Genomic DNA, 25,634 nt, shown 5'->3' on the forward strand with positions numbered 1-25,634 from the left:
ATGGGTGTATTTATTTGATGCCTGCATGTTACCTACCCTCACAAAGATATCAAAGAAGTGGCATGGCCATTCAGGCTCCTGTCCTGTCATTTGTCAGGTTCAACAGTTGGACCCGAATACACATCACCTTCCACAGCTGAGCTTGGCTCTCAGGAGACAACACATTTGTGATAACAGATTGGATGTGGCTGTAATAATTATGGAAATACTATCCACCATACCTTAACTCGGGTATGGCTTATTTTAATATTCAGCCATCATGAGGTAGAGCAATAATTATAGGGTTTTGGACCAGGGTTGCATATCTTAAATGCAGCCCTTGCACTGCAGAGACCTGGCTGTCGTTACAGATGTCAAATGGGCACCTGTGACCTCTGAACCTGCTCTCTACCACTGGTAGGGCAGGCATAGCAAATTATGATACTGATGCAGCAGACACAAGTACACACTATGCTTTTGGCATGGAGCTTATGAAAGAGAAATCTGTTCAGCAGATGTCCCTTTCAGAGATGGAATTACCCGCATCATTTTATTACTTTAATAAAAAATCAAAAAAGTCAGGGCTCCAACACTGTTGGCAAATGGCAATCCGTCACAAATTTAGCAAGTCAGCGGCGGGCCCAGACAAATGACAGAAACCCAGCAAGAAGAATCAGATTCCCAAGAAACCACAGGACAGCGTCTTTAGAATTTGCTAAAGCATAGACAATGTATCCACTTCGAGAACAAGCCCATAGAAAGCTAGTCTCTGAAGCTGAGAGTCGAATGCTGAAGACCCTAAACTTTATCGAACTGAAGGGGCTCCTTTACAGGGTAGATGTAAACACCAAGGCGAGAAGGGGTGAACTTTAACTAGCTGTCGCTTCTAAAGCAGTTCAGAGAAGGCATAATGGAGTTGGCCCACTGAAATCTGAGGACTGGACACCTGGGTTTAGAATAACTCAGAGAAACATTCTCAGACAATTCTATTGCCCTGTATAAAAGTTCAGGTGAAACAGCACTTTGCACCCATGTTCCCAGGGGATGTTTAGGCGAAACAGCTCTTTTCTGCTTTGGATGCCTTCTATCTGCACCTCACTGTTGGAGAACTTTGGAGTGGACTGCACTCCCAATAGAAGTCCAGCAAATTCTTCTTGTCTTTTTGAAAATCTAAATATGAATCAAGGAAGGACGTGGGGACACCTTCCTTATAAAGGCACAATGACACAGGGGATTGGTCCAAAGCATGCCTGCTGTAAGTGCCTACTGACATCCTACACAGAATGTCTTGTCTTGCAGGACATAGAGGGGACAGAAAAGAAGAGAGCCCTATCAGAAAAACAGGATAGTGAAACCCCCTCTCAGGCTTATTTCCCTCTTTGGCTTCTCTAACTCTGCCCCTTTCCCATGCATACTGACTTGAAAGGCTTAATTTCATGCTGCGCATGTTGCAAAGCTGACTTTTATGTCAGTGCTGCCTTTGGTGCACCAACTTCTAGGACATCAGTTGTTGCGAGGTCCTGGAGGGAATGTATTACTCTTTCTACCCGGGAATCAATACAGGCAGCTACTGGCTATTTTCTGAGTGAGCTGAGTGGAGACAAACAGCCTAGCCTGAAACTAATTTGCCCCGACATCACTGGACCTTGGCTCATATGGTTTACACATACATGCCATCAAATTGGTGTAACTCTCATAATTATGGCCTCTAAATTGGTCACCATACAAATATCCAGGTATGGATTATTTTGAGAGATTACCCTGACACCACACTGATAAGACACACAATTCTCTGATAAGAAACACAATTCTGATAATTAACAGCAATGGTGCAGAAGTAAAAATGCTGCCTCTGGCCCAGGGATATTGTGTCCAGCAGCTGTCAGAGATGCATATGTGACCTTTGAACCTGCTATGTGCCACTGGAGAGCAAGGAGCTGAGAATGGTTCAGTAAAGGCACTAAGATGCACTATGCTTTGGTTTGGAGTTTTGATGAAAGGGGGGGTCTGTTTAGCAAGTGTAACATTCCGCAACCGGATTACCCACATCATTTTCTTTTAATAGAAATGAAAGAAAGCTAGTGCACTTGCATCCTCTACAGATGACATTCTGTCACACAGGTCTTTTCCTGCTGTGGATCCTCTCTCTGAAACAAATTACCAATGCAGGTAAGTCTGTCCCTCTCTGCCCTAGACATAAAAAAGGACCTGTACCCCTTATATTCATATAACGTATCAGCAGTTGCTGATCACTACACTGAACCCTATTTCTCTGCCTCCTCTGCTTCTATTACCCATCCTAGCTCTTCTGCTACCACTGCACCCTGCTTGTATCCCTGTATGTCCGTCTTCTTGATATAGAGCTATGTTACTTCACAGCTAGGTTTCCGCTTTATAAATCACCTTCATACATAAATACATTCAATAATATTTGAAACATTTATTCAGGCAAGGAAGCAACTGAGCGCTGTATGTAAGGGGAGCATTCCTGGGGTTACAGTTGTGGTACAGAGGTAGAAGAGAAGCTGAAATTGGCAGAGGGAGCACTAAAGGGGGAAACTCTGAATGGGGAGAAGTTGGATTGAGTGGAGCATTCAGCGATTGGTGAGATTTCCTTTGAAGTCAAAGATCATCAAGCAATCTAAGTACAACATCCATGCCTCCATTGTAAGCATTTTCAGAACTCATGCAAACCTGGAAAAAATAAGGGTTTACAAAATAAACATTACCAGTTCGTGTGTGTGTGTGTGTGTATGATTATTATTTTTTTTAAATGCTAACATGGCACAGGGGCTGCAAATTCAATACAAAATACTATTTAAATCCTAATTAAATACAAAATCCAGGAGGCACAGACCACTAAAAGGAGTGGGGCCCATAGGCCTGTGCTTACTTGGCCTAATGGGTAATCCAGCACTGTTGGAGACAACGGTTTCCAGCTAGCAACTGTATGCATTTACAGCAGAGCTGAGCACACAGTGACAGGCCACATTCAGAAGAATTTCGTGAGACACAGACCACTGGCTCGGAGCTCACAGCACATTGAGGCAGGCAGCACAGAGAGAGGCTGTCAGGCGTCACGCTGACGCTTTGACACTGCCTGGACCTCAGGGTGCGCAGGGCAGAGTTGAGTGTCTGTTTCACGCGGCCAGGCAGCGCAATGCCATCAATCAAAACAATGGGCCATTAATGCGGCCACCTTCAGGATGCTGCTCTGGGCCTCAGGCAGTCAGGCCTACTGGAGCTATGATAAATAAAAAATCTGTAGGTTTTGACAGGAATATCCATAGGCAGTAGGACTGCTTAAAAAGAGGTAGCCTACCGCCTGAATCAGTAGGGTTGGTAAGTATGGAGCTGTGTCTTGTCAGTTGATTAATGTTTGGCCTAAGCTGGAGTATACCCCGTCCCCAGGTGCAGGTAAGCAGAATATTGCACTACTCCTATGGGACATCTGTCTGGAAATGTGCTCCCCCTGTTTTCCTCACACTGCACTACTTCTACAGTGTACTGGGCTGGAGGTTGACTTACATTGTACCCCAGTTCTCCTGCAGGATATGCTTCCCATCTCATCAGCAATGGAATAGCCCATTATGTGAAAAAGAAATAAGAAGAGTCACTTTAATGACAATGCTACAGAAGAATGTCCAAAAATATTTCCACCTATCCCTAATATTGAAATCTGTAAAAACTGGGTCTAATACTTTGAAGCCAATACAGTATGCATCACATCAATGAAACTCATTTCTCATTTCATTTCATTGTTTCTTTTTTTAATTTTTTTTTTTATTTGTGTTGATTTCAAAGAAACCTTTAAAAAGAAGAAGTGATACAAGCAGGGTTACAAAACGAAGGAGCCCACCCAATCCCTCCAAGTTGACGACATCATGAGCCATGATTTCCATTAGATATAGATATTGGCTTGTCAATGATTACACAAGAACCTTAAAACGACGATTGTTACCGCTTAGAAATTGGGATCAAGATTGGCTAGACAGATTTTCAATTCTTTCAAAAACGTTACCAGCCCAAACGTGAGTTTTCGTTCTGACCCATCAAACATAGTTTTCCACCAATCGTCGGTAGAGTGGGTTTGTCGCTCCCAGAAGATAGGGCCAAATACACAAGTTCACAAACTTCGAAGCTTTGGACAAAACACGGTTAGATGTTTCAGAGTCTCTGTTGATTGCTCACAAAGTCGACAAGTAAGGTTTGCATTTTCATTTTTATTCCAGGTTCTGGTGCGATCTTTAGTGAGGTAAATATTAAGTCTAAATTGTATGAAGAGCAGTCTTGAGTTTTGGTCTGGCGATTGAAGCAGGTATGGCTGTAGTTTGTCATATGCTCTTGCTTCAGAAGGAACGTCTTTCATAAGGCAAGAGCGTAGTCTGTCTGCACAGGTTAGTTACCAATCTGCTCTCCATAACTTTTGCTTTACTTTCTCAGGGTTTTCCAGCAAAGTCATAAACTCAATGTCGTTCGCGTCAAGTAATTCAAGACACAGTTTGCTCCACATAGAGAGAACCGTGCAGTCTGGATCAGTATTTGGCTTATGTAGAATTTTGAATTGTGGTGCTGGGTTTGTTATAATAGTCTTCCTGTAAAGATTTAGTAGATTCCAACATACTCTAGCATGTATGGATATCTTAGGTTACAGGTAGGATATCCTTTAGGAAGATGAAGGGCTCTAGACCAAAAACAGTTCGTCCATTGTACTCCATGGGTCATGTGGTAGCCAAGCATGTTTTCTGTTCCGTAGATGAGAGCCGCAACTGCCTTTTGTTGGTAAAAATCCAATATGGGTTTTATGGAGAATTTTCCAAATATTTTGTTGATGATGGCAGCTTGGCAAGCTAGCTGTTGACATTTCTTCTTTGTTGCTTCGACCCAGGGACCATCATTTATATTAGAACTTATCAACGTGCCCAGATACAACGGATTTCATTGTTTAATTCACCTAGCACTCGCAGCTTTAATTCTTCTTATTGGTTCAAACACAAGGTTCTCTGTGAGGTACATAATGCCCCATTGGCGACATCTTCCCCCATTCAAGTGTCTCTTGAAAAACACTCTGCTGTGACAATAATACATACTGATTTTGGGTTTAATTTCTGTGATGCTGGAAATGCATCGGAGCGACAGGGCCTCAGTATGCTTGTAATTTATTCCTTTTTATCATGTGTTCTGTCTTGTTTTCTGCTTAGGAGTTCATGTGGGACTCTTGACGATGCAGCTCTTTCTCTTTTTGGTTTGGTGAACAGACCCTTGGGATACCCTCATGGCACCAATGAGTGGGAGTACAACCCTGTACTCCTAGTGTATGTTTTTGGACAACTGAGTGTGGCCCACAGAGCAGGGTATGGGCTGGTGGCAGCTCCATGCTGAATTTGACAGGTGCTCTGAGTATCCTCCATTTTGGGATACACAGGCCATGCCATAGGAATCGGGGATTCCTGATGGGGACAAGATGGCCCCCGTGGCGTCTTGGTTTCCATTGCCTAATACCTTGTTTTCCCGAAGTCCCGGGAAGCCCTGACTCTGCCCCTTCCCCTTTCTGGCTGTTGGGTGGAAGTTCCATATGTGGTATTGTGGGGAAGGCCAGGCCAGACTGGCTGGAGCCTTCCCAATGACTGTATGTTGTGGGTACACCCTTAGGGTGGGACCTTGGTGAATGGCGTGTGTGACAAATACGCATTTCATGTTATGGGTGTCTAGTATCTGGTGTGTGACACAAAGACTGAGACAGCCCTGCTGAAACTGGTATGAACGCATTGTGGAGTGCACAAAGGATGGGTGCTTGTCTGAATCCACATTCCGTGTTGTGAGTGTCTGGATGGAGAAGAATGGCCTGAATGCACTGTGAGTCTGATTGGCTGCCTGCCTGCCTGAATGCCCTTCTGAATGATTTGTTTCCTGAGTGTGACTCAGCAGCATGAATGAGAGACCAAGAGTATATCTGTGGCCCTCTCACTGATGGAACTTGTTCAGAAGCCGAAGTCGAAACTGATGCTTAACTTTGAGGCCCGCTGGAAGAAGAAGAGTTGCTGCTGCTGTCCTTTGCTAATCTGAAAGCTGCATGACTATCAAGGAACTGATCCAAGAGAGGACCTTGCTAGGAGACCTCTTCCCGAGCAACGAGAGACCATCGTTCACCAGCTAATCTTGATCATGGCTCCCTGGAAGTCAGACCCTCGCAAGGCTGCTGACCGGAGGCGGTTATCACTTAGGAGACTGAAGTGAAACACCCGGACATTGAAGTCCATCACCGTCGACTGAGATTCAGAGGTATTTCTGTAACCTTGATGACTGGAGCTGCAACGCTCCATTGCCTAAGACACTTTGAATCATGGACTCCCTTGCTCCAGGTACATTGGGGTAGTAGAACACTTTTAGAAGGGAACAAGACACTGCTAAACAATATATGGACTGGGCTTGTCAATATACTTTATTTACAGGTTGCCCAGGTGGGGTGATCCTCACAAAGAACGGTGTTGGGTGGTAGCGAACCAGTATTGTGTCAATTTTTTAACTAGTTGTTTCTCTCCTATGTCTGGTGTTGGTTCACATTGCTATTAGACTCATATGTTATCGCAACTGTCGCCAGCTCATACATTTTAAAGGAGTCAACAGTGAATTGTGGTACCACAGAGATACTGGGGGTCATTACGAGTTTGCCGGTCAGGTAACAACGGTACCGATAAGCTACAGGCACTGTTGTTACCGGACTGGCAAACTACGAGTTGTGCTCATTTCTTCATTTTCCCCAAACATTCAGTGTTATGAAGATGACACTTAACTCTTTTTCAGATTTCCTGCTGACCCACCTGTAACTTCCTTCATCCCTTTTAAAAGCAAAAGGAGGGTGAGTATCCTGAAGGCAGTAGTGGAATGGGACTTCACCTGGACAAAAACACTAGAGTCCACACTGCTATAAAATTTACTTTGAGAGAACTTTTGGTAGTAATTTGTTTATTAAGTGTATCAACCTGATATCACTAAAACAACATATTGATGGCTGTAGCAAACTCTGAAAACAATCAAGATAATCTCTCGGTAAGAAAAAAGGAGAAATGTATTACTTGTGTTTCAAAGGACATAATAATAAGTGGTGGGAACACAGTCTTATGAATAATTAAACAAATCTAAAGTAAGACAATAAAACAGAAAGTCAGAAAACAATAAGTTTGAACAATCACTTTGTTCATCACAATGAAGTGGCCAACCTAAAAAAATGAACAATAAATAAATAAATGTCAACTCCAGGTATTAACTTAAATTCAATCAATACTCTGATTCTTGGATTGATGCATTTTTCAATTTTTCAGTTAACAAAGTTTTCCTATTAGTTTAAATGACAGGTCTGCCTATGTGTGAGTGTCATATCATAACTCAATTGAAGAACAAAAAACAAAGCAAAACTGATAAGACATCTTCAACTTATTGTTTTCTGACTTTCTGTTTTATTGTCTTACTTTAGATGTGTTTAATTAGTCATAAGACTGTGTTTCCTCCATTTATTATTATGTTCTTTGAAACACAAGCAATACATTTCTCCTTTTTTCTTACCAAGAGATTATCTTGATTGTTTTCAGAGTTTGCTACAGCCATCAATTTGTTGTTTTAGTGAAATCAGGTTGATACACTTAATAACCAAATTACTACCAAAAGTTCTCTCAAAGTAAATTTTATAGCAGTGTGGACTCTCGTGTTTTTGTTCCTTCCTTCATCCCTGACTGCCATCCAGGCCTGGTGCACTTCCAACATTCTCTGTCCCAATGTGTTAGGATACACAACCAGCCAGTCCCTAACCTACCTGGTGTTTGCATTGCACAGCCTATGGAGAACCGATATCCCCGGGTTATGAGGTGCGTTACGTTACAAAGACATCCTATGCCTTTTGCACATCGGTTTTCATGACGGCTAGGACCCGTCTCGCAGAGCGTTGGCGGGTGCCCTGGAGACTGGGTCGTTACTGGTCACGTGCAATTTATCAGCAGGTCACGTAACGTTGGGCTCTTAAGCCGCTCGGTTAATCAACTCGGCGCTTCTGATTGAAGTTTGTGCTTTGTTACTTGCCGACCTTGTCTTGAGTGTTATTCTGCTTCTCGACCCTTGCCTGCCTAACGGATTGCTCCTGTCTTGCCCTTTGTTTTGGTTTCCTGTGTAACTGGTGCATCGACCTTCTGGCTACGCCCCTGGACTGTTTTCTCTGTTCCCTGTGTCCTGCATTATCCGATTATTGCTAGTCTTTGCCTTCACTTACGACTGCTTCTCGCTCTAGCAATTGGGACTCCGGTTAGTTGCTCACAGACGATCACTATCAAGACGAGCAGTGCCGCCGTCTCATCATTCCATCACGGAACCTGCAGCTGTGTCTTCGGGTTCATTTATTAAAGGAGTCAGTGCGTTCCAACATCCACGGAAGAACTTAGAACTACTTGCTGGGATACCGTGCAACTCTACGGAAGAACCTGGATCAACAACATTCTACAGGCAATTTCTGGTCTAGGAATCAACTTACCTAAGGCGTCCTCATGCTGTCGGATCCAGTGGTTTTGTTGTGGACTTGAGACTTACCACCTCAGGAAAGGCGTCCACGTGCCGGCGGGTACGATGGTTCCAGCGGACTAGAGACTCACCACATTAGTTCCGCGTCCTCGTTTCATCGGGTGCTGTTTTTTCTTTTCCACGACCAGAATTGCTCCTGTGTTCTTACCGCTTCATCCAGTTTGGTAAGCCTGCTTTGCCACCAAGATTGGTTGTTACCCATATCACTATATTGCTTTTGGGGCTTAACGTTTGTCAAGGGGAGATTTTGTAAGATCATCGTTCTCATATACATTCACAGGTTTCTCTATTATGACTACCTATCATGGTACAGCGTAGTCTTTACTGGCATGACTTAGGGTGGTAAGGGGTCTGTTCTGGTATCTGAATTGTACCTTTGTTTTTAGGTGATTATTCCGTTGAGAGTTGCAAATCATCCGGTGACGGTGTTACCAAGTTCGAGTCAATGACTGATATCCTTTTCTTCTGAGCAATACTCCTATTGGTGTTTTCTGTGGTTTTTGTACTGACCCAAGGGGAGTATTGTTTTGAGGAATTCTACGGCTACACTACATGGTCAAGGCCGTGGGATTCCTAACAGAATCAGAAGCCTTTCAACATGGATATCAGTGAGAACTTGGCTGGGATTATGCAATTAGTAGCCGATTTAAGGAATGATATGGCTGCTGCGCATAATGCAACGCAATATCGTATGGATGAGTTGCAGGCAGCCATTCCTGTTGCTACTACTAGTGTACCCCCGACACCAGGGCCTTCAACTTCGGGGCTGTCGTCTTGGAGTCATGCTCATAATCCAGTGTATCTAACGTCCCAATCTCCTCTTGGCCCTCCAGAAAGGTTCACTGGGGACCCTAGAGTGTTCAGGACCTTTGTTAATCAGTGCCGCTTGCACTTTCTGTGTCGACCAAATTCGTTTCCGGACTCTACCACAAAAGCCGCCTTTGTCCTCTCCCATCTAGGAGGTACGGTGGCAGCATGGGCTAATCCTCTGTTGGAGGAGGGTAGTCATCTCTTGTATGACTGTAATGCACTTCTTGAGGTTATGAGTTGTGTTTTTGACACTAGATACAAGTCGCAAGCCACGGATCTGGAGTTATTGAACCTCGCACGGGGTGATTCAACACTCTTTCCATATCTTGCCAGGTTCAATCAATTAGCAGCTGAAACCAACTGGCCAGAGGAAAAGAAGACATCCTTGTTTTACAAAGGTCTGTCTGACCCTTTAAAGGACATATTGGCCACAGTTGCCGTGTTGCCTACAGCCTTCCCTGAGCTCCGAGATATGGTACTGCAAATAGATGCCAGGCATTCAGAACATAAAGGGGAACGTAAGACCCACATCCCCGTATCAGTACCGGTGACCTCATCTGGTGGCAGTGAACCAATGCAGATAGGGGCTGTTCGGGGCCCTCTTATTGCAGAGGAACGTGAACGACGTAGGAGGGACAATTTATGCTTTTACTGTGGAACCTCCGATCATGTGTTACGTCAGTGTACCCGCAAACCTAAGAAGCAGGGAAACTTGAAAGCCCGGCAGTAGATGGGGTCTTACTGTCGCGCTCACATTTCCAGGACCCCACAATCACAACTATGTTTTCTATCAAGACCCAATTGGCTACTTCTGATGGCTCTTCATGGCTGGTTAAGGCCGTTCTCGACTCTGGCGCTACTGGCAATTACATTGACTCCAATTATGTCAGAGTTTGAGCATTCCCCTAGTAACAAAGGGTAAACCTGAATTAGTGAATGCTGTTGACGGTACTATTCTTCTGTCTGGTTAGGTTACTGAACAGACCGTTTCTTTGACCATGACTAGTGGTGCCGGACATGTGGAAAACATTACTTTCGATGTCATAGCTGCCCCTCAGTTTCAGCTCATTCTGGGTCTACCATGGTTGAGATTACATAATCCTTGTATTGATTGGAAGACTGGTGAAGTAGACTTTGTTTCCCCTTATTGTGAAGATACTTGTTTTTCATCCACTGCCGTCCTTCCTAACCCTTGTCAACCGTTGTTGACCGCTTTCACTGTAGGGGCTGTAGCTAAAACCATACTTCCTGAGGCATATGTTGCATACCGAGATGTGTTTGATCCTAGGGGTGCGGACATTTTGCCACCTCACAGGCCCTATGATTGTCCTTGTACCAGGGGCCAAGTTACCGGTTGGCAGAGTGTACTCTTTGACAGTAAAAGAGGATGCTCTCTTAAAAGAATACATTGATAACTCTCTTAAAACCGGTTTCATCCAGCCTTCACGTTCACTCGCAGCCTCTCCAATGTTCTTCGTGCCCAAAAAGGAAGGGGATTTGAGGCCTTGCGTAGATTACCGGGAACTGAATGCCATTACAATAAGAAATCAATACCCAATACCACTAATTTCAGTATTATTGGATCAGTTGGGTTCTTCTGAAGTTTTCACCAAATTAGATCTCAGGGGCGCATATAACTTGGTGAGGATTCGTCAAGGGGATGAGTGGAAAACAGCTTTTAAAACACGGTATGGCCTGTACGAATACTGTGTGATGCCCTTCGGGCTTTGTAATGCCCCTGCCACCTTCCAGCACTTCATTAATGATATATTCAAGTAAATGCTGGATGTGTTTGTAGTGATATATTTGGAAGATATCCTCATATACTCACCTGATCTGGAAACCCATGTTCAGCACATTTCGGCTGTTTTGCAGAAACTGCAGGAAAACTGTCTGTACGCCAAACTAGAAAAGTATGTTTTTCATGTCACCTCAGTGGAGTTGTTGGGATACATCATAACCAATCATGGGATCTGTATGAGCCGGTCTATTGTGGAAACGGTGTTGTCATGGCCTGTGCCAAAGGATCTGAAGGCGCTACAGTCATTTTTGGGGTTTTCCAATTTTTACCGGCGCTTCATTTGTTCCTTTTCCACGATAGTGGCCCCCTTGACTGCTTTGACCAGTTGCAAGTCTCGTTTCACATGGAATGCAGAAGCTCAAGTTGCTTTCGATTCGTTAAAAGAGGCCTTCACGACCGCTCCAGTATTGCAGCACCCTGACCCGACACTACCTTTCATCGTAGAGGAAGATGCATCGGAGGTTGCGGTTGGTGCCATTCTGTCCCAAATCTGTCAAGACACTGGTGATCTTCACCCAGTGGCTTTTCATTGACGGAAATTGACCCCGTATGAAAGGAACTACACGGTCATGGAAAAGGAGCTTTTGGCAGTCCGTGATGCGTTTCTTGTATGGAGACACCACCTCCTTGGCACTTCCTCACCTGTACAGGTATTCACAGATCATAGAAATCTTGTAGCCTTGCGTTCAGTGAGGTGCAATACCGCCAGGCATGCTCGCTGGCACAAGTTCTTTTCTTCTTACAATTTCCTGGTCACCTATCGTCCAAGTACCTAGCATTGTAACGATAATGCACTCTCCCGTATCCATGCTCCTGACAATGTGTCAAATCCCGATGATGTGTTTGTCCTACCTAATCAGGTAGTATGTGGTTGTGTATTACAGTCTTCCATGAAAACCAGTTTGAGAGAATGGGTTCGATCAGGTCCTATCGAGCTTCAGGAGTACAACATGGATATCGTACAGGGTCTCCCATATGTTCAAGGTCGGGTGTTCCTACCAGATGAAGACAATAGGGTCATGGCCTTGAAATGGTGTCATGATTCTAAAATGGCAGCCCACCCTGGAGTACGAAAGACCTTGGACCTCTTGACGAGGTGGTGTTGGTGGCCATCCATGTATAAACACGTCAAAGAATATGTTTCTTCTTGTGCCATATGTGCCCAAGGAAAGGGTTCTCGTTCTAAACCAGTGGGTTTATTGCAACCTCTTCCGGTTCCTGATACACCGTGGACTATGATTTCCATGGATTTTGTTGTAGAGTTACCGTCTGTGCAGGGTTATGATGTCATGTATGGGCGTGTGAGCACTGTTAAAACAAGGGTGCGTAGCCCTTTAAGGACGCAGCAGCCAGGTGCCTGGAAGTTGGCATGGCAACGCTGGCGTCCTCTCAATCCCTCCTACGGCCGACGCCGGAATCTGTGCAGCGTTGTCATGTGACCTTTTCTTTTTAAGCACCTCCTTCACCTCGTATCTGTGCTTCTGATTGAGAATTGGTGGCGCTTCGTACCTTGTGTTAAGTAACCTGTTCCCTTGAATCCCTGTTGCTGGACCCTTCCCTCCTCCCCATTCCGCCTGTTTCCTTGATTGCCTGGTTCCCTCGACCCGGACCGTTACCTGGCTTTGTTTCCGGACTTCCTTTGTTCTTCTCTGCTGCCTGAATTGTGCTTGACCTTGGATTGCTCACGGACCTCTTTGCCCTCGCCCATTTGACTTGGTTTGCTTTTCGTCTGCAACGGAGTCCTGTCTTCGTCTGCCTTCTGGATCTCCACTTACCTGGACTGCTTGTGGGGGATTCATTTTGGAACTGTTTCGAACTCTTTGGATTGTTGACTTTTGGAACTTTGACTTTCTTGTTTGCTCCGTACACAAACTCAAGACTGCCAGCGTGTACTAGGCGTCCTCGTGCCGTCGGGATAGGTGGCTGGTTCTTCCATTGGATTTTGGATTGTGCTTTCCTGCTTCCTTCTGCTTGACTTCTTCTTGGCTGTGATAGGATTATAACACGGTAAGCCATAGTGTCTCATTGTATTATCTTACATTAAAGAAGGAGGGGGTTGTTATTGGATATTATCGAACCCTGAGCTGGTTGGTTGATCAAGTGCTTCGGGTCTTGTCAGAAGGGCGGTTGGTTCTGCATTCCGTGTTGTGTTAACCACTCACTTCGCTTGCAGGTCCAGCGTCTGTCCTCTGCCAGTCGCATCAACCCTGGCTTCGCCTGTACTAACTCCTGCGGCAAGTGTCGTCATCTGGATCATCTGGGTCTCATCTGGCATCCTTTCTTTCCTCTGATTGATCGCTCTGGTTGCCTATTTCTGGAACCAGAGGGGTACATCGGGAGGAAGAATTTGTCGGCTACAAGACGTGGGCAACTCGCATCTGACATAATTAGAAGCCATGCTAATAACAAGGGGGGTCCTGGGAGACTCTCTGCCAGACATGAGTCCTGGTTACAAGAGCCTTACCCAGAGTCTTTAGCTCACTATCTTTCACAGAGAAGAAATATCCCAAACATATCAGTCTTTGTCCTGCCCTGGGGCAGTCCAGCACCAAAATGCTAGGCAATTCTCCTCTGAACAAGAGTACCAACAGCAACCCCAGACACGTGTTTCGGTCTGGTTGAACCTCATCAGTAGGGTGTAGCTGTGCCTCTCTAAGAATAGTGAGCAAGGGGTCCACGTCTGGATTCCCCTAGTAATTTAGGGTGAGACCCAAAGTTACTTGAAATATGCTAATAACAAGGGGGGTCCTGGGAGACTCTCTGCCAGACATGAGTCCTGGTTACAAGAGCCTTACCCAGAGTCTTTAGCTCACTATCTTTCACAGAGAAGAAATATCCCAAACATATCAGTCTTTGTCATGCCCTGGGGCAGTCCAGCACCGAAATGCTAGGCAATTCTCCTCTGAACAAGAGTACCAACAGCAACCCCAGACACGTGTTTCGGTCTGGTTGAACCTCATCAGCTGGGTGTAGCTGTGCCTCTCTAAGAATAGCGAGCAAGGGGTCCACGTCTGGATTCCCCAAGTAACTTAGGGTGAGACCCAAAGTTACTTGAAATATGCTAAGAACAAGGGGGGTCCTGGGAGACTCTCTGCCAGACATGAGTCCTGGTTACAAGAGCCTTACCCAGAGTATTTAGCTCACTATCTTTCACAGAGAAGAAATATCCCAAACATATCAGTCTTTGTCCTGCCCTGGGGCAGTCCAGCACCAAAATGCTAGGCAATTCTCCTCTGAACAAGAGTACCAACAGCAACCCCAGACACGTGTTTTGGTCTGGTTGAACCTCATCAGTGGGGTGTAGCTGTGCCTCTCTAAGAATAGTGAGCAAGGGGTCCACGTCTGGATTCCCCTAGTAATTTAGGGTGAGACCCAAAGTTACTTGAAATATGCTAATAACAAGGGGGGTCCTGGGAGACTCTCTGCCAGACATGAGTCCTGGTTACAAGAGCCTTACCCAGAGTCTTTAGCTCACTATCTTTCACAGAGAAGAAATATGCCAAACATATCAGTCTTTGCCCTGCCCTGGGGCAGTCCAGCACCGAAATGCTAGGCAATTCTCCTCTGAACAAGAGTACCAACAGAAACCCCAGACACGTGTTTCAATCTGGTTGAACCTCATCAGTAGGGTGTAGCTGTGCCTCTCTAAGAATAGTGAGCAAGGGGTCCACGTCTGGATTCCCCTAGTAACTTAGGGTGAGACCCAAAGTTACTTGAAATATGCTAATAACAATGGGGGTCCTGGGAGACTCTCTGCCAGACATGAGTCCTGGTTACAAGAGCCTTACCCAGAGTCTTTAGCTCATTATCTTTCACAGAGAAGAAATATCCCAAACATATCAGTCTTTGTCCTGCCCTGGGGCAGTCCAGCACCGAAATGCTAGGCAATTCTCCTCCCAGACAAAAACTGATATGTTTGGGATATTTCTTCTTTGTGAAAGATAGTGAGCTAAAGACTCTGGGAAAGTCTCTCGTAACCAGGACTAATGTCTGGCAGAGGGACTCCCAGGACCCCCCTTGTTAATTTGCATATTTAAGTAACTTTGGGTCTCACCATAAGTTACTAGGGGCATCCAGACGTGGACCCCTTGCTCACTATTCTTAGAGAGGCACAGATCCACCTTACTGATGAGGTCCAACCAGACCGAAACACGTGTCTGGGGTTTCTGTTGGTACTCTTGTTCAGAGGAGAATTGCCTAGCATTTCGGTGCTGGACTGCCCCAGGGCAGGACAAAAACTGATATGTTTGGGATATTTCTTCTCTGTGAAAGATAGTGAGCTAAAGACTCTGGGAAAGTCTCTCGTAACCAGGACTAATGTCTGGCAGAGGGACTCCCAGGACCCCCCTTGTTAATTTGCATAATCAGAAGCCATCATTATGGATGCCAATGAGACGTTGACCAATATTTTACAATTAGTGGCCGACTTACGCAATGACATGACTGCGGCTCATTCAGCCACGCAGCGACGCATTGATGAGTTGCAAGCAGGGTTTCAACCCCTTGGGGCAGAGGCGCCTCCTTTGGCTAGTGTCTCTGTGGCAGGTACTGGTCCTCCCCAACAGGGCACAGGGCCAGTTTATATGACTTCCCAGTTCCCTTTGGCCCTGCCGGAACGGTTCAATGGAGACCCCAAGACTTATAGGACCTTTTTGAACCAATGTAGACTGCATTTCCTATGCCGTCCTGCCTCGTTTCCGGATTCCACTACTAAGGTGGCATTTTTGTTATCTCACTTAGGGGGTACCGCGGCTGCATGGGCCAATCCGTTGTTGGAAAATGGCAGTCATCTTCTTTACAATTGTGATGCTTTAATTGATGCTATGAGTCGTGTGTTCGACACACGTTACGCCACGCAAGTTACCGATTTCGAACTGCTCGTTCGCCAACAAGGCAGTTCACCCCTCGTGTCTTACCTGGCCAAGTTTAATCAGCTGGTGGCAGAGACCGGATGGCCCGAAGAAAAGAAGGCCTCTCTCTTCTATAAAGGGCTATCAGACTCCCTGAAAGACACTCTTGCTACAGTCCCAGTGATCCCTACGGCTTTTTCTGAACTATTGGATTTGGTTCTCCAGATTGATTCCCGACAAGCAGCAAGGAACGGTGAAAAGAGAACGGCTCCTCCTGTTTCACTCTCCGTCCCTATATCTGCCTCTGGGTCCATGGAACCCATGTAGATCGGGGCACTTAGAGCTCCTTTGTCGGCAGAAGGTAGGGAGCACCGGAGGAAGAATGGCTTATGTTTCTACTGCGGAGGATCAGACCACTTGCTCCAGGAGTGTTCCAAGAAACCCACTAAGAAACAGGGAAACGCCAAAACCCGGTGACTGAAGGGATCCAGATGCCGGGTGGTTCTTCAATAGATCCCACAGTGTACAGCCCTTTTTGTCTGTCTGTTTCTCTGTCATCCCCCAGATTTGAGAAATGGGCCGTGATTATGGTCTTGGATTCAGGAGCCACGGGGAATTATGTGGATGTCTCTTATGCCCGGGATTTGGGTCTTCCGGTCGTTCCTAAAACATGTCCTGAAGTTGTGAACACAGTGGATGGCTCTTCCTTGGTCTCTGGGTTAGTGACGGAGCGTACCACTGACCTCATTATGACCACGGACTATGGTCATCAAGAGAGTATATACTTTGACCTCATTGCGGCACCACAGTTCAAATTCATTCTTGGTTTACCATGGTTGAAGTTGCATAACCCATCTGTGGATTGGCACTCTGGGGAGGTATGCTTTCTCTCGGATTACTGTGAAAACAAGTGCCTGACTATCCATTCAGAGACCACTAGTCCAAGCCATGCTCTTACTGAGACCACCCGTACTGTGGGGGCAGTCGTTAAAACTATCCTTCCTGTGGCATACAGGGAGTATCAGGATGTTTTCGACGCACGTGAGGCGGAGGTACTTCTGCCACACAGACCTTATGACTGCCCCATTGAACTGGTTCCCGGAGCCAAGATCCCGTCTGGGCGTATTTACTCACTGACCCCTAAGGAGGACGTGATTTTGAAGGAGTATATTGAGGAATCCTTGAACACTGGCTTTATTCATCGTTCCCCCTCACCTGCTGCCTCCCTCATGTTCTTTGTCCCTAAGAAGGAGGGGGACCTGCGTCCCTGCATTGACTATCGTGCACTGAATGCGGTCACGATCAGGAATCAGTATCCTATTCCTCTGATTTCAGTCTTATTAGACCAATTGGGTGCAGCTAAGGTGTTCACGAAACTGGACTTGAGGGGGGCATACAACCTTGTACGAATTTGCGAGGGCGATGAGTGGAAGACAGCCTTCAAAACCAAGTATGGCCTCTTCGAGTACTGCGTTATGCCTTTCGGCTTGTGCAACGCTCCAGCGACCTTCCAATACTTTATCAATGAAGTATCCCATGACATGCTAGATCAATACGTAGTCATTTATCTAGACGACATCCTGATCTACTCTCCTTCAGTTGACACTCACGTCGTCCATGTCTCTAACGTTCTGCAACATATAAGGAAAAATCACTTGTATGCCAAGTTGGACAAATGCATGTTCCATGCAACTGAGGTGGAGTTCTTAGGCTATGATATTACGAGCCGGGGAGTGCAGATGAGCCGGTCTAAGGTTACCGCGATATTGGAATGGCCTTGTCCCGACACCTTGAAGGCCCTGCAATCCTTTCTAGGTTTCACCAATTTTTATCGGCGGTTTATCCAAGACTTCTCGGCCATTGCCTCTCCACTCACTGCACTAACCAGCACCAAACGCTTGTTTAGGTGGAACGAGGACACTCAGCGGGCTTTTGAGACCTTAAAGTCTACCTTCACCACTGCTCCCGTCCTTCAACACCCGGATCCATCCTTGCCATTCATTGTTGAAGCAGACGCCTCTGATGTCGCTCTAGGAGCTATCTTGTCCGAGCATTGCCCAGAGACCACTGGGCTACATCCTGTTGCGTATCACTCCAGAAAACTCACCCCTTATGAAAGGAACTATACGATCACGGAACGCGAACTATTGGCGGTGAGGGATGCCTTTATGGTATGGAGACACCATTTGCTGGGGTCCCCCAACCGGTTCAAGTGTTCACTGATCACCGGAATCTTTTGGCACTGCAATCAGTGAAGTGTACCACGGCACGCCACGCCAGGTGGCATGAATTCTTTGCTATGTTCAACTTCACCATCACCTATCGCCCTGGGACTCTGAACTTGAAGGTGGATGCTCTCTCCCATATCCATGGGGTTCCTGAACCATCTGATCTCAAGGGCGCTCTTGTGTTACCTAATCAAGTGGTGTGTGGGTGTACCTTGCGCCCTTCTCTGAAGGTAATGATCCAAGATTGGGTGAGAACCACTCCTTCCGAGGACACTAGCCTTGGATTGGGGATCATCCATTCGTTGCCCTATAAACAGGGTAAAATCTATATACCTGACTCTAACACAAGACGCATAGCCATACAATGGTGCCACGATTCAGCGGTAGCTGCACATCCAGGTATGTGGAAAACTATAGACCTTTTGAGACGGTTGTGCTGGTGGCCCTCCATGAACCACGATATAAGGGAATACGTAGCCTCTTGTGCCATTTGTGCGCAGTGCAAACATCAACCTGGCAAACCTGTGGGCCTGCTACAACCCATGCCTATACCAGAGAGCCCTTTGGCAAATGGTTTCTATGGACTTCGTGGTAGAGCTTCCAGTAGTTGATGGTTACGACACTATCTGGGTGGTCGTAGACTATTTTACAAAATCTGCTTTGTTTGTACCCTGTCAGGGTATTCCCACCGCTCCAGTCTTAGCGGATTTGTTCTTGAAGAACGTCTACAGAAGATTTGGTCTGCCCTCCATTCTCGTCACTGACCGAGGTCCACAGTTCATTTCGCGATTTTGGAGGGCGTTAACAGCGACGCTGGGTATAGATGGCAGATACTCCAGTGCATACCATCCACAAACAGATGGGCAAACCGAGAGGTTGAATGCCACTATGGAGCAATATGTTCTGATCTTGATGGTTGTGCATATTATTGAACCTCCGTCCCCAAGTACCGCACAGACAGAAAGGATACCCTATCTGTGCAATCTTTGAGGCCACAGGTGTGTTGAGCCGTCGATCAGGTAGCAGGAACGCCGGAAGGACCCCTGACCGCTGCAAGGCAATGGTTAATGGTTAAACAGGAGTGTGCAATTGATACGGGTAACGGGTAACAATCAGTATTAACAAGGCTTACCCAGGAGTGTTGCAAGTAGGGTTCTAAATGTGGTAAGAGCCACAGATTGTTGGTGGTGGTGAAATAGGCGTTCTGCACGGCTAGAAGGTGGGACACACCTGGGTCTGATGTAGATGGACCAGCAAGGCAAGAAGGTCAAAAACCAAGTTCCAAGATTCTAGATTCAGAGAGGATAATCCAAAGGCAGTGCAAGAGAGTTCCAAGGTCAAGGTGCCGGGGAAACAAGGTGGAATCCAAGAAACAGAAATCCGAGGGGCAGGCAAGACAAATCCGAAGAACAGTCCGAGGTCGCAAAATCCGTGATCAGAAACAGGTAAACCAAAGCGCTACACAATCCTCAAGAAATCAGCTGTGAAGCGCTGTACCCACGTTGCCAAGATGCTTTTAAACTGATTAAGTAACCACGTGATGTGTCTCACGGACGTGTGAGACGTGACGTGATCACGTGGTCACGGGACGCTGGATGTTCGTTGCCGTGGGAGTCTCCGTGGGCGTGACAACCGTGAGCGCGCCTCCCTGGTAACTGCCAGCGAAACAAAGGACGGTAGACGCCGGGGCTACAGGCTGGTGTCCTCCTACGCCAGGCAGACTGCTGGTTCTTTCTATGTGCAGGGACTGCTCTTGTTGTTAGGTGTGGTGTGGGGCTTGTGGTTGTGCGGTTCTTAATGGGGCGAGCAACGGGAGACATGACAGAGCCCCCCCTCAAAGGCCCACGACCCCGTGGGCTGAACGGGTTATCCTGATGAAAGCGAGCAACCAGACGTGGGGCATGGACGTGCCGGGAGGGAACCCAGGAGCGTTCTTCAGGGCCATACCCCAACCAGTCAACCAGATACTGGAGGCGACCCCTGCAGAGACGAGAACCCAGAATAGCACTGATCTCATACGTATCCGGGGAGGACACAGAAACAGGGGCAGGAGATTGGACCATCCGGGTGGCAGAAAGACAGGGCTTGAGTAGGGAAGTGTGGAACACCGGGTGGATATGCCAGGAAGAGGGAATAGAGAGCCGTAGGACTACCGGGTTCAGAACATGTGAAATCTTGTAGGTACCGACAAACCGGGGTAACAGTTTCCGGCAACCAGGGATCCGCAAATGGCGAGTCGACAGCCAAACACGGTCCCCAACCTGATAAACAGGAGCCCCCACCCGTTTCTTGTCGGCCTTGGTTTTCATAGAGGCTTGGGCTTCCCGCAAATGAACCAGTGTCTGGGCATGGATAGATTGCAGATCCCGAGCACAGAAATTGGCTGCGGGAGTGGATGTCATGAGGGCTGGAGGCTGGAAGCTTTGGTCCCGATGGAAGCACCATTAACATACACATTACGGCGCCTCCTGCGCCGTTCTAGTAGTTACGTTTTGTGGCATTCCTAACGAGGTTAGCCACGCCCCCTCAGTGCGTTGCAACAATCTTCGTTTCCTCGCTCCACTGAAGCCGTGTACTTCAGTGCTCCTAGCGTTTCCAGCCTCGGATTCTCCTTCCCTCCTGTGTCTCCTTTCCCATCTGATTCTTTCCCACTTTGCCTACCAGACTTTCAGCTCCATTCGTTCATCTGTATTTTTCTGTGTTACCTTCCGTTTTTTTTTCCAGGCTTGCGTTTGGTCTATCCCTATAGCTTTTCTTTTCTACCGGCATCTTTCTGCCATCTTTACCATCTCCTATTCTTTCCCCCTGCTCTCTCTCCTGTGCTTAAGTATTTCACGACATTCGGTTTTCACTCTTATCTCTAAAGGCTCCGGTTTCATCACGGCTCGGTGAGTTTTTTGAGTGGAGATTGGGGGTATCCTTTCTCTTAGTCCGTTTTCTTTCCTTATTCCTTTCTTTCCTCTTCTGCTTACGCAATTTCTTCTGTTATACTCGTTTCGCCTGTTTGCTTACCTGAAGCCCCTCCTCCTAAACTCCCTGTGTCACCGGCTTGCCTTCCATCTGGATACCGAGTGGTTTTTGAATGCTTCAGCTCCTGGTAATACAGTCTGCATACTTGGGAGACTCCTGCCCAGCCTCTACTTAAGGACATTCTTGGAAATCTCCGGCCCAACCTTTGTTTAAGTACTGTTTGCGGAATCTCAAGACCAAGACTTCGGACATTCCTCTTCCTTCGGTCTCGGAGTTGAATACTACTTGGGTTTTTTATGCCACTGGCTTTTTCCCCCATATTGGGCTGTAGAGGGAAGTGCCATAAATTCTGTTTCCTAATAGCAACCATTGTGGCGCATTCCCGAAACAGACCCTATCTCTTCTCTAAAAAAGGAATTTCCGAAGAGACAAAAGAACTATCTGGATCGGAATTATCCTCCAGTGAATCAGACACCGAGATACAGGTGAGCTCCACTCCTGACAGATTGCAACGCCAAAAAATGGCCACGGCAGAACAAGTCCAGGAGCTAATAAACGCTGTACAGAACTTTTCCCTCGAACTGCAGGGAGTTAAGGCAGAAAATGCAGTTCTCCGTCAAATGGCAGTCGCTAGAGAAGCCCACCAAACAGATTTACCACCATTGTCCTTGGCAGCGGGAAAGTTTGATGGCTCACCCAAAAAGGTTAAGGAGTTCCTGGATGCGTGCATGATATACTTTACCTTCAGACCTACTACTTACGCTCTAGATCGCACTCGTGTAGGATTTCTCATATCCAACATGATCGGAAATGCCCTCACGTGGGCAACTCCGTTGGTCACGTCCAACAATCCTGTCATACAAGACTATAATGCCTTCATAACCCTGCTACGCCAAACCTTTGAAAGACAAGAGATAGGATTTTCTGCAGGAGAAGCCTTGTTTGATATTAAACAAGGTTCGATGGACCTAATGTCCTATATTTCTACCTTTAAGAAGCTGGCGGCGGAAGTGGGTTGGCCAGACACAGTGCAATACACGGCTTTCAGAAGAGGTCTCCATGACGACCTGAAAGACGAATTGCATGAGTTCCTAGACCGGCGACGTTAACCGACTTGTATACTCTAGTCCTGCAGATAGATTACCGACTCATGGAAAGACGATCTGAGAAAAGGAAAACCCGAACTCAGACATCTTTGATCCCTGGACCGTCACCTACTTCCACCCAGGGGTCACATCGCTCCGGCGAAGAACCCATGCAGATTGGTACGACCAGGGGTCCTCTTTCAACCACAGAAAGAAACCGACGGAAGGAAAAGGGCTTATGTATGTACTGCGCGTCGGAAGCACACCTCCTCAGGGATTGCCCGGAGGTTCCTCCGAGACGTCGGGGAAACGACGGACCCCGGTATTAGAAGGAGCCACTTACCGGGGTTCAGTGGAAGGCTCACATTGTGCTCAGACATCAGGAGAAGACGCCCGACTTATGGTCCTTTAAGTGTCACTCCAGTGGAAGAATCGTCCCAAAAAGAATGCCTTAGCCCTCATTGACAGCGGGGCGGCTGGTAATTTCTTAGACATCAATTGGGCTAAACAAGAAGGTATTCCCCTTGTAGCTAAAACAGAGGAACAAAAGGTGGAAGGGGTGGATGGCCGTCCCTTATGTTCGGGACCTATTGTACAACCTGCAGTCGACATCAAGGTATGCATCTCTCTTCATCAGGAAACCCTCACCTTTGATGTGATAAGAGCAGCACATTTCCCCATAATATTGGGAATCCCTTGGCTCCGCCAACACAATCCTGTTATTAACTGGTCCCTCAACACCTTAAAATTCGACTCTGAGTTCTGTTTCCAACACTGCTGCTCTTCTAAACAGACGGAAGCAACTGTTATCTCTAGCCCATCAGGAACTTCTGGTTCCCTTCAAGTTCTTAACATTCACCCCGTTTTTCATGAGTTTGCTGATGTGTTTGAAGATAGGATACCCAAAGACTTGCCCCCTCATCGGTCCGAAGATTGTGCTATCGATCTCGTTCCAGGTACTACTGTACCCTTTGGACGTATGTTTTCTTTAACCTTACCAGAAAAACAAGCATTGAGGACATACCTAGACCAAAACCTTCAAAACGGATTGATTCGTCCTTCTAAGTCTCCAGCAGGGGCTTCCTTATTCTTCATAGCCAAGAAGGACACAAGTGAACTACGCCCATGTATTGACTATAGGGGCTTAAACAAGATCACAGTGAGAGATCGCTACCCGATGCCTTTGATAAAAGATATCTTGGAGGCAGTTGAAGGGTCATGTATATTCAGCAAGCTAGACCTTATCATCTCTTAAGGGTCAAGGCTGGGGACGAATGGAAGACGGCATTTCGTACACCCTTTGGGTTGTATGAATATCGAGTAATGCCATTTGGCTTAGTTAATGCCCCTGCAGCCTTTCAGAGGTTTATGGACCGTCTTTTTGCTGATCTCTTATTTGTCTCAGTTATAGTGTACTTAGATGACATCCTGGTCTTTTCTTGTAACCCTGTTCAACATCAGGTTCATCTCACTGAGGTCATGGAACGCTTGAGACGCCATCAACTCTTGGCTAAACCGGAAAAATGTGTGATTGCAGTGCCTTCGGTACCCTATTTAGGTTTTATCCTATCGGAACATGGTATCGAGATGGATCCCAAAAAGGTCTCAGCTATTCTCTCCTGGCCAGCCCCCTCTTCTGTAAGGGAGGTACAGGCCTTTTTGGGTCTTTCAAATTTCTACAGACGATTTATCGTCAACTTTTCTGAACAAGTTCTTCTGATAACGGCTCTATTCAAGAAGGATATTCCCTTCGTTTGGAATCACAACGCAGAACAAGCGTTCCTAGGATTAAAAAAGGCGTTTTGTTCGGCTCCTATTCTCAAACAGCCAGACCAACGAAGGCCCTTCGTGGTTGAAACTGATGCATCTTCAGAGGCACTGGGGGCTGTTCTCAAACAAGAAAACGATGATATGGAACACCCAATAGCCTATCTCTCTCGCACGCTTACGCCTAGCGAAAACAACTACTCTGTTATAGAGAAAGAGCTCCTGGCCATTAAGCAAGCATGTTCAGAATGGAGATATCTCCTCCAAGGGTCAAGACATCCATTTGAGATTCGCACCGATCATAGCAACCTCAAGGTGCTACAACAAATGGAGTGTAAAAATACTCGACAAGCCCGATGGGCTTACTTCTTCGCCCAATATGATTTCTTTATTACCTACCTCCCGGGCAGCAAGAATGTTCTAGCGGATAGTCTATCTCGTAGCCCCTCCAGTTGGGTCAATCCACCCTTTAAGGGGGAACTTTTGTTACCTGAGGTCCGAATCGTCCATACCATCTCAAGATTTTTACAGGACGTTAAGGAAGCGACTCCGGTTGCTATACTACCTCTTTTCAAGCCGGTTCAGGAGCAATTAATCAAGAAAGAAGGACTGTGGTTCTACAAAGGAAAGCTTTTCATTCCCAACACCAAGCTACAGTCACGAGTCCTTCATTGGGGTCATGAATCACGGATCGCTGGTCACAAGGGCTTAACAGCTACTTCCGACCTAGTCAGACGAATGTTCTGGTGGCCTAACATGCTGTCTGACATTAAACTGTATGTATGTTCTTGTCCTATCTGCGCCAGGAGCAAGGGTCTGACTTCAAAACCTGCTGGTTTATTGCACCAACCAAAACTTCCAACAACCCCGTGGTCACATGTCTCTACCGACTTTGTGGTAGATCTCCCAAAGTCTCAAGGATACTCAGCAATCATGGTAACCATAGACAGCTTCAGTAAAATGGGCCATTTCTCACTGCTGAAAGGAGTGCCTTCTGCACCTGAGATGGCGCAGGTGTTTCTAAAGGACATCGTCCGACTCCATGGTATCCCAGAAACTATTCTTTCGGACAGAGGTTCTCAGTTCACCTCAACCTTTTGGAAAACCTTATGTGATCTACTGGGAATAGAACGGGCCCTCACCTCAGGTTACCATCCCCAGTCTAATGGACAGACGGAACATCTCAACGCCACTATGGAGCAGTATCTTCGCTGTTTTGTTAACGAACAACAAGATAACTGGGTCTCTCTTCTTCCTATGGCCGAATTTTCTTATAACAATACCCTTCACTCGGCTATTAAAATGCACCTTTTTTTTGTGTGTTTGGTCATCATCCCCGTTCTTTTCCCCTGAATAATATCCAGGCTTCATGTCTACCCACGATAGACTCTCTCTTGGAAAACATTACCAGAACACAGAAGAACTCTCTTATCAACCTACAGGAGAGTAAAGCTCGATATAAACATCAAGCAGATACTCATCGGATCCAGAATCCTGATTGGCAAGTAGGCGATAGAGTCTGGCTCTCAACCAGATACTTACCTCGTTGGACAAATCCTTCCAAATTCTCTCCCAAATA

This window comes from Ambystoma mexicanum, chromosome 5q (assembly GCF_040938575.1).
Source record: "Ambystoma mexicanum isolate Mex_15411 chromosome 5q, UKY_AmexF1_1, whole genome shotgun sequence".
NCBI lineage: Eukaryota > Metazoa > Chordata > Amphibia > Caudata > Ambystomatidae > Ambystoma > Ambystoma mexicanum.